The sequence below is a fragment of the Martes martes genome (assembly GCF_963455335.1).
Source record: "Martes martes genome assembly, chromosome: 6".
Lineage (NCBI taxonomy): Eukaryota > Metazoa > Chordata > Mammalia > Carnivora > Mustelidae > Martes > Martes martes.
In genome coordinates, this window is record NC_137893.1 from 80259056 (window position 1) to 80266954 (window position 7899).

At 33.6% G+C, this 7899-nt stretch overlaps 1 pseudogene across 1 annotated transcript; it reads left to right on the top strand.

Annotated features, from left to right (window-relative positions):
• Positions 1–1804: 1804 nt before the first annotated feature.
• LOC308344338 (large ribosomal subunit protein uL6-like) lies at positions 1805–4317 on the top strand (annotated as a pseudogene). The gene is made up of 2 exons: positions 1805–1811; positions 3779–4317. The product of its transcript is annotated as a large ribosomal subunit protein uL6-like (transcript).
• The last annotated feature ends 3582 nt before the right edge of the window (positions 4318–7899 follow it).

Consider the following 7899-nt stretch of genomic DNA (forward strand, 5'->3'; position numbering starts at 1 on the left):
TTATTCTTTAGATATATCAGTAACAAGGAAGATGGAAATTAACAACAAAATGTACTTTGAGAGGTGGAAAGAACCAATAAGCCAGTTTCTTTTAACTGTAGATAGCATGAGAGGGGTAAGACAAAACAAAACAACAACAGCCAAAAAAAAAAAAAAAAAAAAATCCAGCAACCCTGTTTTATTTTTTATTTTTTTTAATTATTTTTTAATTAACATACAATGTATTATTTGCCCCAGGGGTACAGGTCTGTGAATCATTAGGCTTACACATTTCACAACACTCACCATAGCCCATACCCTCCCCAATGTCCATAACCCAGGCACCCTATCCCTACCCGACCACTGCCCAGCAAACCTCAGTTTGTTTTGTGAGATTGAGAGTCTCTTATGGTTTGTCTCCCTCCCAATTCCATCTTCTTTCATTTTTTCCTTCTCTACCCTCCATAACCCCCTGTCCTGCCTCTCAAATTCTTCATATCAGGGAGATCATATGATAATTATCTTTCTCTGATTGACTCATTTCACTCAGCATAATACCCTCAAGGTCCATCCACATCATTGCAAATGGCAAGAGTTCACTTCTTTTGATGGCTGTGTAGTATTCCATTGCATATATAGACCATATTTTCTTTACCCATTCATCTAGAAACCCTGTTTTAAATTGAACTAAAAACTTCCAAACAAAGAGGAAAGGAAATCATAACCCTAACTAGAAAGTAACTACATCCAATCAACCAGACGGGGTTTGGAGAATTTCAATCTCGGAAGAAGAGTGGAAGAGACAGCATAGCACAGCCAATGCTGAGGAAAGTCCTCTCTGACTAGTTCAGATAATTCTTTCCACAGAATTTCCAAATTTCTGTAGCTTGAAAAAGAAATCGCACCTGAATATCTAGCTGTTTTACAGTTATGTTCTAAAAATGTTTTCCTTTATGTGTGTGTTTTGATGACAAGGAAGATATAAAATATATTAAATGCAATTGTCTATGAGGAGAGAAGAGTTGGCTTATTTTTTTCCTTCATTTTTCCCCAAATTTTTACAAAAACACGTCTCTGTACTAAAATAAAATTACTGCATTTTTAATGATTTGGCATCAAGAGAAAGTAAAGAAATAAGTGGTCAGCATAAACAGAAAACTATAGCGATAGAAAGAGAGAATCAGTGATAAAACCTTTTTCATTTCCCATTTATTTCCATGTTTTTAAGTGAGAAAATTTAGAGCTTTAACAAAAGCATTACACATCTGCCCTCAAGGTCAAGTGGGAAAGACAGATATTACTCACCATTAATACAGTTTTTAAAGCCAGGACAGAGGAGAAGGGAGGCAAAACAGGAGGAAAAAAAAAAAAAAAAAGCTTATTTGAACATACTGAAAGAGAGCACAATTCTGCTATCTTATGAGCTATGTACAAACACACTGTTACTGTAAGAATTTTCAGTTTTCTTCTTTTTGTTGGTCTATATCTCCTGGATTTTGTACAGTAAATATGTATTATATTTGTGATAGGAATATAAAATTTTACAAATACAAAAGGAAAAGGCAATTTAAGAGGAAAAATGTAAATTTAATGGGAGTATGAATACTAGAAGAAGTGAGAAAAAATTAGAAAATTTCTCAGGATGTCCTGGTTTTTATTATTTCTTGAAGGCATCCAGGATAATGGTTTTTAGGATTAGAACATGGAGGAGTCATATATAGATTTTGCTGTTAATTTGATAATACATCCTATTAAATATCCATAATTTCTTTACAAAATAGAATAGTCAATTCTTCAAAATATTTTTCATTTAAAGATATTAGTGATGACAGGTAGGTAGATAGAATAGATAGATACAAATTCTATCTCTCTGGTCTTCCCAGTGATTATTGTACTAGAATTCTGATACTAGGTTCTCTAAGTATTTAATAATAATTAACTAACATTAATAAATAATACTATTATATTAACAATTAATATTATTTTACTACACATAATATTTTTTTAATTTAATTAATATAATCTAATATTGAATTGATCATAACAAATATTTAACTAATTTGACATAATAATTAATATTATTATTAACAGTTGTTATAATACCTTATAGTTTTCTATATGCATACAATATATTTTTTCTGATATGCATACGATACATAATTTGATCTTCACAACAACCCTTTCAATTAGGAGTCCTCACAATTTTACAGCAGAAATTGAGGCTAAATGTTTAAATAATCCAGAGAAATGAGAGCTAGTTTTAAAAATAGGTCTTCTGATTCTTAATCTAACTCTGTTGCTCCTGCATCATTTTGCTTCATTTAAGCTGCCTACTCTGAGCCAGTTAACTTCTCTTGGAAACATTATGTTCACTACAGTGCCGTGAGGTACAGTTAACTTAATAGTAATTTTCCACACATCAAAAAATATGAATGTTATTCCTTGTCTATGTTTTACTTAATAGGAAAGAGTGTGGAGTATAGAAGTGATTCATAACTTAAAAACATTCCCTTGGTTTGACTACTCAATAAAAGTATGTGTTTCTCAAGCTGAGAAATTCTAGCGTTTTCCTCTGTGGTCTTAAAAATGTTTCTTGACTTAATACTCTCTACTTACTACTTTTCAAGCTTCGATATTTAACAATACTATTTAGTATGATGTCAACTTCATTTGTTTTATTATTTATTTAATTAATTTTATTTATTTATTTTGCTTAAGGCATTCCATGGTTCTTGAAAAAGATCTTTTGCAAGCTTGTTCTGAAAGGAAAACATTCTTTCTGTAACAACTTTATTCAAATATAATTCACATACCATAAAAATCACCCAATTAGAGCATACAATTCAATATCTTTTAACATATTCACAGAGCCATGCGACTGTCATGACAATTAATTTTAGAGCATTTTTATCATCCCCCAAAAGAAATCTTGCACCCTTTAGTGGTGACCTTCCACTCCCCAGGACCTCAGCTCAAGACAATCACTAATTTACTTTCTTTCCCTATAGATTACCTATTCTAGACATTTCTATAAATGGAACCATAGCATATGTGGTCTTTTGTGATTGCAGTCTTTAACTTAGCATAAAATTTTCAAGGTTCTTCCATGTTGCAGTTTGTGTCAGTACTTCATTCCTTTTTATTGCTAAATCATATTTCATTATATGGATATACCATATTTATCAGTTGATGGACATTCATGTTGCTTCCACCCTTGACTATTATAAATAATGCTGCTATGTATTATGAGTAGTGCTATTACGAACAGTCGTGGACAGATTTTCATGTACACAGATATTTTCACTTCTCTTGAGTATATACTTAGCGCTGGAATTGTTGGTAACTCTATATTTACCCTTTTAAAAGACTTCCAAGCTATTTTCCAAAGCAACTGCACCATTTTACATTCCCCCCCTCAGCCATGTATATGAATTTAAAACACTTTTTCAAGGAGAGGGAATTGATGATGCTACATATAATTATTAAAATATGCTTAATGGAACATTATATATAGCCTATTAGTTAATTGAAAAGTTTCAGAAATTTACATTTCCTAACTTTCTTCTTATAGAAATTTATTCTACTTATGAACACCTATGGAATAAAAGAAATTAGCTCTAACATTACTTAAGTAAACTAAATTCCTTATAATGTCTACCTACTTTTAAGAATATTGAAATTAAATTCTTGATAGAGATATAGGTGGATTTCAATATTAAGAATATAAAATGGTCTCTCTTTGTCTCATCTACTGCGAGAATAAAGACCATTCTCAGCAGTTAGACTATTGACATTCCAGAAAATGTTGACATCACTCTGAAGGGATGAACTGTTATTGTGAAGGGCCCCCGGAGAAACTCTGCAAAGGGACTGCAGTCACATCAATGTAGAATTCAGTCTCCTTGGAAAGGTAAAGAAGAGGCTCCAAGTTGACAAACGTGGGAAATAGAAAAGACCTGGCTACTGTTTGAACTATCTGTAGTCATATACAGAAGATGGTCAAGGGTGTTACACTGGGCTTCCATTACAAGATGAGGTTTGTGTGTGCTCACTTCTGCATCAATGTTGTTATTCAGGAGAACGGTTCTCTTGTTGCAATCCAAAATTTCTTGGGTGAAAAATACATCCACAGGATTTGGATGAGGCCAGGTGTTGCTTGTTCAGTATCTCAAGCCCAGAAAGATGAGTTAATGCTTGAAGAAAAATGACATTGAACTTGTATCAAACTCAGCTGCTTTGATTCAGCAAGCCACAACAGTTAAAAACAAGGATATCAGAAAATTTTTGGATGGCGAATATGTTTCTGAAAAATGAACAGTTCAGCAGGCTGAGGAATAAGATCTAAGTTGTCCAGGTATGGAAACAGCAAGATGCCGGGTGATTTTTCAGACTTATTTGTGATATTTTAAAGATGCAATAACAGCTGTATTGATTTGGAGCTTTTTCTTAAACCAATATTCTTTCCAGCTATTTGGCAAGTAAACCATTCAGAAGTAAATTGTAGTGTGCCAAGAACAGTAACAGAAAGAACAGAACAGGAGTTTTTTCTAGTAAAGCTTCATGGGAGAAGTGGGGGGGGGGGGGGGTTCTTGGTTTTTTTTTGTTGTTTGTTGTTGTTGTTTTTTGGTTTTTTGTTTTGTTTTGCTTTGTTTTTTGAAGGAATATTAAGGGTATTTCAGCAAGAGGAATATGGTATGAGCAACAAGCCACACTATGTGGCTGTTCACCATTGGATGTAGAACTTTTGGGGGCAGTCCTGAAGGTGTCTAACTTTGCAGAGGCATGGATTTGAATATTTGTGAGGTCAGTGTGCTTGAGTCACTTCTCTGGATACCAGTAACTTTTTGTGAAAAAGCAGCTAAGGAGTGGAACAAAGTGATAAGCTTCGGTAAGTTTAATTTGTGTTTAGGATAAAATGGTTGTTGTGTCCAAGATCCTCTTAATCTTACTTTCCACCCTACCCTACCCTGCCTCAGCCCATATGCTAGTCCTTGATATTTTTAGAAACTGATAAACTTTCCATAATTTCCTAATTCCATGTGTCACATTTTAAATATGTTACCCTGCTAGAGTAACTTAGCAGGGTTCCCCTCCCTTGCCCCCACTTCCTACAGTTTTCCACATCTCACTTGAAGGAAACTCCAACCTTCCAATTTCTCAGGCAAAATACAACATTCAACCTTGATTTCTCTTATACACTACACATTGAATCCATCAAAAGAGTGCATGTTCTGTCTTCACGGTAAGGTATGTTTAAAACTTAGAGAAATTAACAAAAAGAGCAACCACATGGAATACAGCAAAAGACTTTGATTTTAAAATGAACCAACTGGATTTTTTATTTTAAGGAGGTAATCTTGGGTTTGATGATAATGCTTAATTTTTAAGAAATATGAATGAAATGGCCAACTGTAGTTTGCTTTGAAATAATTTGAAGTGGGGTTGGGGAAGGCACTGGATGAGGTTCTAAGTGAAATGGATTACCTATAAATTGGTATTTGCTGAAACTGACAAAAATAAAGACTATAAAATAGATGGCAAGTTTAAGCATTTGATATTTCTTTTCTTCATTACTCTTCAAGTTATGATAGTATCATAACAGTGGAAGGCATATATCCATTTAATATTTGGGAGAAACTGAAAAACTTAACAATCTCAATGGATGTTCAAAAACTATTTATAATCTAAGAGCGAGATGAAGCATCTCAAACTCAACATATTTTAAGCTTAGTAATTTGTAGAAACCCTATCTGCCAGTTCCAGACCATTAAGTTTAATAGATATATGGGTCACCGGTTTGGAATTCTTCCCTTCACTTTTCTTATGTTAATTTCAACATGTCCCTCTCATTCCCATAGTCATGACCAGTGTTAATTGTACTAAACAAATAGACTACCAATTACACATTTGGTAGATGCAATTTGTTCAACCTACAACACAGATCTGCTTTTACCTTAGCCCATAATGGGTCTCTATATTGCAGACAAGTGTTCCAAGTGAACTTGAAAAATAAGTTCAGTGGACAAAGAACCATAGGTGAATTCCTATCCATTTACAAAAACCCAGGGCTAAGACAAAGTTCTGCCTTGAAGGGCAATATGAAAGTCTGAATATGTAGTGTAAATAGAGCCATTATTTTGCAATGAAATTGGGAAGCCAAGTACTGTCTGTCATGTCATAGTTGTAGATCATTCCTTCAAAACAGGAATAGGCACATGTGGTTTCATTTCATTTTACTTCATGAAAAAATTTTCAGTTAGGCAGAATAATGTCTTTTAATTTTTCTAAGTTTATTTGGTTTTTCTGGAAAAGTATATGATCTTTTATGGGACAGAGAATGAAGACGGAAACTTTTTGAAGAAAAAATGATTTCTTTTAAAAATGTATCTAATGAATTTAAAACTAAGGAAACATTTTATATTTTTCTCTGGTCAGAGAAAGAAACTTTTTCTTTTCATTTCACTCAGTTGAAATAATATACTCACCTCAAGTCATAAAATTCAAACGTTTCAGATATAAGGGCTCCTAAAGGTCATTGTTGACATTCCACGCCCAGCTTTTTTGCCCTGAATCCTTGGTTTCCTGATTCTTCAAACACTGAACAGTATTATCATTCTCCTCACTTGGAGACTTTGCCATCATTCACATTGTCTAAAGGCATAAAGAACTATAAAGTTGGTTAGTTGGCAAAGTTTTTTGTCCTGTTTATATAAAAAGTGGAGACACTTATAGGACCCACTGCCTACCAAACCTGAGGCCATTCCCCCAACGCCTCTAATGGATATTACTTAAATAGAGGACAGAAGTTGAAAAGTGACAACCATGTGAAGAACCACATAATCCTAAAATTCTTGCTTACCACACTTTTCTGGCTCTTCCTTTTAAGAATCCTCTGTTTGTGACTACCCCAGACATTAATTTCTTTTATAAGGAAGGAGAAAAATTGAATTAAATTTCTCAAAAGCCTATTGTGTCAATTTCTACAAATTACTAAGATACATATATCACAAAATGATATAGATTAGTTATATCATTTAACCTAAGAGCCATAGCAGTGTTACCGATGAAGAATGAGACATGTAGAAGATAGGTAACTTATCACCCATGGTCACACAGCCAAGGACAGGCATGTCCTCTATAATAAATCACTCTCTCATTCAAACTTTTGCCCATTTAACTCAGAAAAATCTCCAACTTATCTCTTTCAGTCCTTTTGTTAATCAAGTCAAAACAAAACAAAAACAAAGACATCATAAAAGTAATTCTTGTAAGTCTTAAAACCAGAAGAAAGCTTTACGTAACGAAAGAAAACTCTACCTAAGAACTTCCATAAACTTACTTTCCGACCTTGAAAGTAGGTTTAGAATCTTTCTGAAAAAATCATTCTATCTCCTTTTCTTTCAAATAAATGTTTGTCCTCAGGCTCCAACATTCAAGATAAATAAAACACTTTCTAATTTAATGCTACTTTGATTACTAACATTGCAACAGTGTTTTTTCCAACATTTCATTCTTCCCTAGAGTCTTGGATCTTTGTAGAGTAGACTACAACCCACAGCACCATTTACAACTTTGTTTCTATGGAAAGAGGCACTCTGAAAGTTCCAAAGAGCTAATGTACAAATACTTGGTGGAACACAATGTTTTTAAGTTGGGGACTGCTTTTATGAAATGAGTGTTCAAAACAAAAACAGATGTTTCAACGGGAGCATGCAGGGACAGAGGGGTCTCATTGATTCAGTCTCTTACTACCCCCTCTCACACATACACAAAGGTGATTGGAGTCCTTATAAAAATAATCTATTGTATAGCCAGTTCCAAAGTAAATTGAGGAGTGGGAGAAAAAGAACCAGAGCTGTAGCTGTAGCTCCTCAAATGACCACAAATATTACTAACGTTTGTTTTGTAACTTTGGTTAAT